The following is a 9,051-nucleotide window of genomic DNA, read 5'->3' on the forward strand; positions in this document are numbered from 1 at the left end:
AAGGAAGCCCCAATGTATGAAAGGTGGTATGATGATCTCTTCCGAGCGAGGGCACAGTGTATGGATGTGAATGCAAGGAACTACAGGTTGTCTGAGTCCCGCAGCAAAGTGTGCCAGATGTGTGACATGGGGGAGGACGAGACGGTGGAGCATGCCTTACTGGAGTGTGAGAAGTATGAGAGAGACAGGCATGAGATGATACAAATGATCTTGAGTGAATTAGGGCATAATAGGGATGAAAGAGTGGAGAAGACAGGAAGGGAATGGATGGTGTTGCTGCTGGGACTGTGTAGAGAGATGAGTGAAAGGATGATTGAGGCTGTGAAGGAGTATCTGGAGAGAATGTGGTGAGCGAGGTGTAGGGATCATTAACGAATAGAATACTGCTCTTTTTTTTCTGCTTATGTCTTTTGTCTTCTACAGGAGCTGCCGATCCAAAGGCCTGGCTCTGGAGCGATCCCAAACTGCTTGTAGCATCAAGATCAAGATCACATCTATGTCTAGGTAGTACATGATTTCTCACTACAGAGGCAGCCTGCCAGCCATTGAGCCAGCCCCCATAAAGATGACATGTATTCCTGCCTCGTCATGTTTTCCACCTTTCTCCCCATCTCAGCTGTCATGCAGCCACCTGACTCGCCACACAGGTAAATGAGAGACTAATTACTTCTCAAGCTGCTCAAGTAACAGGTGTTATAACAGATACAAGACAGGAAGTTAGAAAAAAATAACAGGTTTGCATCTCGTCACTTTGTTTGTTTGGCTTATGTTTTCTCGTGCTTGTACACAGAGGTGTACCTTTTATGTGAGGGCAAAACTGGCCAAGGGCAATATAAGGTGAATACAAATGTCCACTTAGTTGCCAGTCCCCTTTCAGATCCTAGAGAATTAGCTCCCCATCCCCCCAACCCACCTCCCTCCCAAAAAAAGGATAAATGTCTTGAAACCCTCCTCCTAAATTTAGTTAAATGACACACTGTATGTTGTGGTGGTACACACACTACCTACTACTTAGTATGTACTGTACTCTCACTACTTTATGTCTAGTAGGTAGACTAGGAAGTTTTTTTTTTTCCACAGTGGGCTATTACTGACTCCTATTGATGCTTTTGGAAATGAGCACATCACACCAAAAACAGAGTTATAATATCAAGTTTAGGTTAGATTAGATTAGCTTAGGTTATTTTAGTTTTAAGGTTAGGTTAACTTAGATTAAGTTTGTCTTGGTTGAGTTGGTCAGGGGAACCAAAATAGACCAAATTTTGCATTTGCTCAGAAGGTCTAAGGAGACAAAGTGTCATATTTGGCAAACAGGACCTTCTGTCAATATTTACCACAAGATAGTAAGAGATGCAACATTTCTTTAGTGAGATAGAGGCTGAAGACAGTCAGTCAGAGGAAAAGAGTTGATAAGACAAAAAGCTTTTTGAATCCACCCTATCTAATAAAACTGTGTGTGTGTGTGGAACCACCCCATACATGTGAAGGATACTCTATACAGTACATGGGCGTATAAGATAGATAAAACCCTTGTACAGAGTTAGCAGTCTGAAGTGTAAGAAAAGCTGGCAAAGACACCTCAGAATGCCTAACTTCATAAAAGTGGTTTTAGCAAGAGATAAAATGTCAATCTTACAATTTAGATTATAATTAAAGGACAGACCGACCATGAATGATAAACTTAGCTTTTGTTCATCTCCCCTGGAAGATAAACTCGCCTAATATCTTGTAACCTAACCTATCCAAACTCCCCATAAGGTAATTGTAATATGAATGTTATTTTTCTTGTATTTTTCTTGCATCAGGACAGTCACCAACATGCAGTGGTATCAGGGGTGTGGAGTCGGATTTTCAAAAGTCCGACTCCGACGCCGACTCTGACTCCAGTAAATTTGAATGTTGCGACTCCGACTCCGACTCCGACTCCAGGAAATTTGAAGGTTGCGACTCCGACTCCGCTTTTTTTCTCTCGCTGATGAGGCCTTCTTGGCATCGGCTGAAGAGCGTTGTCAGCCTAGCTCAGCAAGGGGGAGAATGGAGACGTGCATGCGACGCGTATAATACAGGATTACACGATGTACTAGTACCACACTCATTTTACCATCGTTGGATATCACAGCAATTAACCTCTATGATAGATATACACATTAGCTCATGCAAAACACCATAAAAAATGGCAAAAGGAGATACCCGTATTATCTGCTGTTTGTGTGGTTGTTGCGGCATGTATCACCATCCTTCCTTAGGGTATATCCTCAACAAAATACTAAATAAAAAGCATGAAAAAATATTAAAAATACCAATATTCTCGCAGACTGCTTGATTGGACACATCCTCCACAAAGTCAATTTCTCCCAATTTGTAGGAATCTCCATGAAGTGGAATCTTTACTCAAAAATATATCACGTAAAGGAGTCGGAGTCGCTCATATTTTTACCGACTCCGACTCCGACTCCAACTCCACACCCCTGAGTGGTATAGTGGATAAGGTGGTGAGTGTGGGATCGGGTAGACGTCCACATGTTGGTTTGAATCCCACCACAGACCACTTTGAATCTATGCCATTTGTCGAGTGGTTTAAAGTTACTTACATGTCACCGGGATACCCCGGTGGGATCGGGCAGACATCCACGCTGAGGTTCGAATCCCCCCACATACCGCTTTGAAGCTATGCCATTTGCCGAGTGGTTTAAAGGTACCTACATGTCACCATGATAACCAGGTGGTTACACCAGAGATGCACTTGGGTGGTGACATGGGTCCTAATATGGGTACCACTATAAATAAAAATTGCCTGCGCCACCAATGTGTGGATGTTGAACAACGCTTTGCACACATACTCTTCAAGTATGCCTCTGTCTCTTTGTCTATCTCTGTCTGTCTGTCTGTTTCTCTCTCTCTCTCTCTCTCTCTCTCTCTCTCTCTCTCTCTCTCTCTCTCTCTCTCTCTCTCTCTCTCATCATGGGACATCATGTTTCAGACATGAAGTTTATGGTAGAGCAGGTGAGCAAGGATTGAGGATGGTTAGGCAGACTGGGTAGTCTCCACAGCCAGCCTTGATAGTATCCACACCACATCTCACACAGGTAAGGTCATGTGTGTGTGTGTGTGTGTGTGTGTGTGTGTGTGTGTGTGTAATAATAATGAACTTTGTGTCTGTCGAAGATGAATGTGATCAATCTGTGTGTTATTGATTTCTTTGAGCAGGAAGAAGAGATGAATGGCTGACTTGTATTTATTTGTTAGGCATTGATTAGTTCAGTTGGTGTGTGTTTGTGAGTGGTGGTGTTTATATGTGTAAGGAGGGATGAGTGGCTGAGTTGCACATGTTCCCTGTATGTTGGTGAGTGAGTTGCATTTCCCCAATAGGATGTGCTGCACTGGTGGCGTGGCATCAAGGGAAGTGCCTCTTTGTATCCCTGCCCAGCACTTTATTGAATTCATAAAGGTACTCAAGAAGAGAGTGGCACACACACTTTGCTGCACTCCAAGTAAGGCAAACAAGTAGTCAAGTAGTAGTTACTTTGACATTGTTGCAAATAATGTGGCTTTGCTTGGCTGGGTTTTTGATATACAGTAAGTCCTCGTTATACGGTACATATGAGTTCCTGAAAACCTTACCGCATATCGAATTTACTGTATACCGAACCCATTATAACATGTAATAATAGGGAATGCGTTCCAGCACGTCAAAAGTCACCCCTACAGAAATGAAAATACATGAAAATAATCATTAAAAAAAAAAGTAAAGTACTGTGCAAAAGAAATAAACAGAAAATGTTTTTATTTTTCTTTCAGTTGCCATGTATTCTATCAAATGATGTCCTTCTCGAGGCTAAGGGACAGTAGGGATTTCAGCCCTTACTCATCTTCCGCCGAGTGGGCAGACAAGGATAAGACGTCGTCTGCACTGTCGGAGGCAGATGCAGAAGGGCCAGCTGTAGCAGAGTTGGCATGTTTCAATGGTTTGAAGAAAGAGGATATAGAGGAAGGGCCAGCTGTAGCACGGTCGGCAGGTGTGATAGGGACGGCATGTCTGACTGGCTTGAAGAACGAGTAAATGGAGGACCGTTTAGTTTTGTTTTTTCATCACAGATTTCTTGATAAATCTTGACACTTCTCTACATCATGAGCCACTTTGCTACTCCTGGCAAGATTTAGGTCACGTTCCTTCAGAGTTTCCAGAGCTTTTTCAATACCACTGAGACATTCTCTAAGAGTTTTGATGTCCAGGCCACGTACAGGTTCTTCCTCGTCTCCCTCTTTTTCTACCTCCTGTGATGCCTTGTCTAGCTCTATAAGTTCATCATTTGAGAGAGATTCAGCATGGCTTTCCAAAAGATCTTGAACATCATTATCATCAACTTCATCGAAGCCACCCCTATGGCACAGATTTACTAAGTCATTTCTGATCACACTGATGTCATCTTCAGCGAAGCCTGGTAAGTCATGCGTGCATTCTGGCCATACTTTATTCCACGCCAAGTTCATGGTAGACGTCTTCACTTCGTCCCAAAATGACTTGATGCTATCTAAGGCGTGCTTGATGTTATACGACTTCCATCATTGACTGATAGTGGGCTTGCCAGGCCCATCTGTGCCCTTTATCAGTTGATGCATAGTTTGCCGCTGGTAGTAGGCTTTTAGTGTTTGCCATGATTATTATGAATATATTTGTGCTTACAATAGACCCTTTAATATTCCATTTATTCATCTAATTAGTAATGCATGCAAGTAATATGTAATGAAGTTAAAAAAAGGGGGGGAAGGGGAAGAGATAACAGGCTCCAAGGGTGGTCAAGTTAAAGTCAGTACTGTGAGTGGCATGTCAAGTTCATGGTAGATGTCTTTACTTCGTCCCAAGATGACTTGATGTTATACAACTTCCACCATTCACTGATAGTGGGCTTGCCAGCCGCCAGGCCCATCTGTGTCCTTTATCAGTTGCTGCATGGTTCGCTGCTGGTAGTAGGCTTTAAATGTTTGCCATGATTATTATGAATATATTTGTGCTTACAATAGACCCTTTAATATTCCATTTATTCATCTAATTAGTAATGCATGTAAGTAATATGTAATGCAGTTAAAAAAAAGGGAAGGAGAAGAGATAAGAGGCTCCAAGGGTGGTCAAGTTAAAGTCAGTACTGCGAGTGGCGGAGAGGTGTGGCATGGATGACATCGTCACCCCTGGTCCCCCGTGCTGGGCCCTCTTAGATGACATGAGCGGATACCGTATCTGTGAATTTTTCTTACCATATATCGAATCGAGGGTAGTAATTTACAAATACTGTAACTGTGAATTTAGCAGATATAGAACTACCATATAACAAGAACTTACTGTATATTCCTGTACCACAAGTGGGATTACAATTAAGCAGTTTTGACAACTTCAGATTGATAAGATGACATGAAGGTAAATGATTACTAAACATGAACTTTTGTTGACTCCTTTCTTTTTGTTGCAGGCTTTTGGAGGTCCAGTGGCAAACTGCTTTCATAAACATGTGTGCAGAGTGCAAGACAGAGAGGGACAAGGATGGAGGATGCTTCAACATTCACAGTATCATTGGTTCATGCTTTCTTATTTGTGGAAAGTAGTGTTTTAACTAAAGGATTATATGTCATTCATATGCATATATTTAATGACTTAACATTGTGTTGACCTGTGCATCAAATCACTTCATTACATTTAAGCATATATTTAGCTACAAGGAGTAACAGTTTATGAAATTTGTAATGTATAAAAAGTGACTTAAAAGAGATCTTGCATAATGACGATTTGTTTAAAGGTCTTTGTTTATTAGTATAATCTAGTTGTGTTAGTCTTAACACTCCAGATTGTACAGACATGAACCATTGTCCATTGCACTTCCTGCAGATGGAATTACAGTCAACACTGCAAGGTGTGTCTGTGTGCAGCTTTGTGGGCAAGTGTGCGAATCATTCCTTGATGTCAATATCTTTCATTTAGGGAAAAAATGTTGTGTAATTAGGTTTATATACATTTTTGAGTGGAAATATTTAGACATTAAATAGTAAGTTTCTCAACTTTCTAGAGCTTTGCTGTTACTGTTCTGGGTAAGATTTGAGGGGCCATATTCTACAAACTGTCATAGGGAGATAAAATGGTGCATTTTAGACACAAGTCCCTCTATGACAGGCTCTAACATTGCGACTGGTCATAAGTGCCAAGACAGGGTTCACCCTGTTGTAGTACTGCCAACTTCTGTCTTAAAAGTCTTTTCAACATGGTAGGAATTTGGCTGTATGTACCATAGCATGATCTCCAACAGTTTTTATTATTAATTAATGATAAATATCCATGTTGGGCATAATCTTCTCCTGTTTGTCATGTTTCTTTTGTTTGGATACACAGTCTAACTATTCCCAAAGTAGTAATATGATGTCAAAATAATTTAAATTGTAGAAAATTATGTCACGGAATTATTCCTTTCTATACATATATAAAATTGACAAATAAAGACCAACAGGAGTGATGGTCAGGCATTGAGTGAGACCTGAGGCTCACTGTGTGGAATGCGGCCCCTGAATTGTCTGTTTTTTATATTTATGGTGACAATATAGTGTTGCAAGGGACAACATGCTGTTTGAGAGCAATGCCATTGTGAAATACTTAAAAAATAATTTTACAGTGTTGATAGTTCCTCCTATACTTTTGCAGTGTAAATGGTGTCAAGAATATTTGAAACTATATTCCATTGTAAAGATTGTAAAGATTATTTTAAGTTCCATTTGTAAAGATTGTAAAGATTATTTTAAGTTGAAAATATTTGTAGAGTTTTCAGAGAATTTACACAAAAATGTCTTGATTGAATAAAAGGTTAGGAAGGGAGACTCTTCATTGTATTTTTAACCAAAATATACATCTGCACTTTCTCCGGAGACTCTTCAGAGTATTTATGACTTAGCACAGTTTTTGGGGGCCAGTTTTGCAGGATTTTCAGTTTTTTGGGACCAGTTTTGTGGCATTTTCCACCTTTTTAGGCAGTTGTTTGCAGGATTTTCAGTTTTTTGGGACCAGTTTTGCAGGATTTTTCCACCTTTTTAGTTAGGCAGTTGGGAAGTTTGCTACTTCAGCTTTTTAAGGCCTTTTTTTTATTTGCAGTTTTTACCTACAGAGCAGCAGCTTTATATTTAGTTTGGAAGAAAGAAGCTTTGCTACTGTTTTTTTTAGGCATTTTACTGAATTTTTAGCCGAGAGCTCAGGCTGAGTGAGCATCCACAGGCTTTTTTATTTGCTTTAGGCCAGTTTTTCTGTTTTCTTTTTTCTGAAAAGCTGGAACTTATTTATATATTGTGGCACTAATAGGGTTTTGTTAGTTTAGACTCCATGACCTCATGAGGATAGGTAAAACTGCAGATAGGTATAAGGTTAGGGTGTGATTTTTAAGCATTTCCTAAGAAAAGGAAGGAATAATTCAAGGCATCATTATCAATTGTTATTTATTTTATATAACATTACACTTATGAGGCACTTATGCAAGTACTGTACATTCACATTAGATGGAAGGAATAATAATACTACAAGAGTGATTTGCAACATGTATTAGTTAGCCTAGTTAAATGTGGCACTTCTGTGAGTACTGTACATTCACATTAGATGGAAGGAATAATAATACTACAAGAGTGATTAGCAACATGTATTAGTTAGGCTAGGTTAACTGAAACAAAGCAGTCCCGTCCTCCTTCCCTGGGTGGTCCAATTCCACTGTAGAAGGTGCAGCAAGGCAGTGTCCATCTCTGGATGGCACCACGTTGTCAGGGCAGAGCTGGTGCGAAGCAGGGTCCGTAGAAATGCCACTTTCCTGCCGCAGGTTGGTTATTAGTACACGCTGGTTTGGTTCTCTTTTCAGTAGTGGCAGGACCTGTAACAAACAATTTCACCGTTACACTTTAATCATGAACAACCTTGTTCTCAAATGTAGGCAAGGTGAGGTGTGGTGTGTTGTGGTGTGGGTGCTCCCGGTTATATCTTTTGGGCATTCCATTTACCCACCACTACGGCACACTAATTTGTAAACTATAGTTACCTCCAAACCTCACTATCTCATTCTATCTGATTACGGACCTTGAGTTTTGCTTCAATCATCCTCGTTATAATCTTAACACCAAGATTGAACCATTCTTGATAACCTACGCCTCCAATGAGCTAGTTGTAACGGCCCAGCCCTCACCCGAGCCGGACCGCACGACTCCGCGTGTGCGGTCTGCGTCCTCTTCTGCAGATGGACAGCTATCACATTGACAGATGAGGAGCAGGTGCAGGACTAGCAGCAGCATGCTGCAGCTTAGACATTTGGGCGGGTACAGGTCTGACTCGAGCGCCGCTATGGCTGAAGAGTTGGCTCGGCTGAAACGCAAGTGGCTCTTCCAAGTTGGTAGTGGCAGATGTAGAGACAACCGGTGACAGGCGGGACGTGCGCCATCTTCTGACTGACGCCCGAGACATCTGTCCCATGTTAAAGGTAGCCGCCATGACCCGACCTTCTACTTTGTTGTATACACTGTTGCAACTCTTCCAAGTTGGTAGTGGGCAGATGTAGAGACGCCGGTGCCAGACTTAGGCGGGACGTACACCATCTTGCGACTTACGCCCATGACTTGTGCCTAGGGTTGCCACCTCCACCTAAAAATACGGAACGCATTAGCTGAGGTTGGAACAGTGATGACGGGTAGGAAGTAAATAGTATTGACAAGGTTTGATAAGCTCTTCCATAAGTACCCTGTATTAGGAGGAATTCAAGGATATCTTGACTAAATGTGAGGATATATTGCAAAATACGTTCATCAGTCAAGTTATCAGTAATATATTTTTGAAACTACATGTCTCTGTATAAATTCTAAAGAATGACTGAAAAATATATTTCCCTTAAAGAAAAAAAAAAAACTCATTTGGAGAAAACAGTAGCTACCTGGAATATGAATGGATCATAAATATAGCCATTACTTATACATTTTCCAAGTGTACAGATCCTGCAGACGTAGCCATGTTCAGTACCCAGGTACCTAACAGGGATGAGACATAAGCAT

At 41.0% G+C, this 9,051-nt stretch overlaps 2 long non-coding RNA genes across 2 annotated transcripts in view; one reads left to right on the top strand and one right to left on the bottom strand.

Annotated features, from left to right (window-relative positions):
* Positions 1-426: 426 nt before the first annotated feature.
* LOC123520608 lies at positions 427-3,855 on the top strand. Its single transcript, XR_006679317.1, has 4 exons — positions 427-647; positions 2,981-3,086; positions 3,370-3,491; positions 3,799-3,855. It is a non-coding gene; the product is annotated as an uncharacterized LOC123520608 (long non-coding RNA).
* A 3,792-nt stretch (positions 3,856-7,647) lies between these two features.
* Positions 7,648-9,051, bottom strand: part of LOC123520610 — a 3,174-nt gene continuing 1,770 nt past the window's right edge. The window contains exons 2-3 of the long non-coding RNA XR_006679318.1: positions 8,196-8,647; positions 7,648-7,886 (exon numbers count right to left, since the gene is read on the bottom strand). This is a non-coding gene — a long non-coding RNA (uncharacterized LOC123520610). The remainder of the gene's footprint in view (positions 7,887-8,195; positions 8,648-9,051) is intronic.

The sequence above is a fragment of the Portunus trituberculatus genome, chromosome 47, assembly GCF_017591435.1.
Source record: "Portunus trituberculatus isolate SZX2019 chromosome 47, ASM1759143v1, whole genome shotgun sequence".
In the NCBI taxonomy this organism is placed as follows: Eukaryota; Metazoa; Arthropoda; class Malacostraca; order Decapoda; family Portunidae; genus Portunus; species Portunus trituberculatus.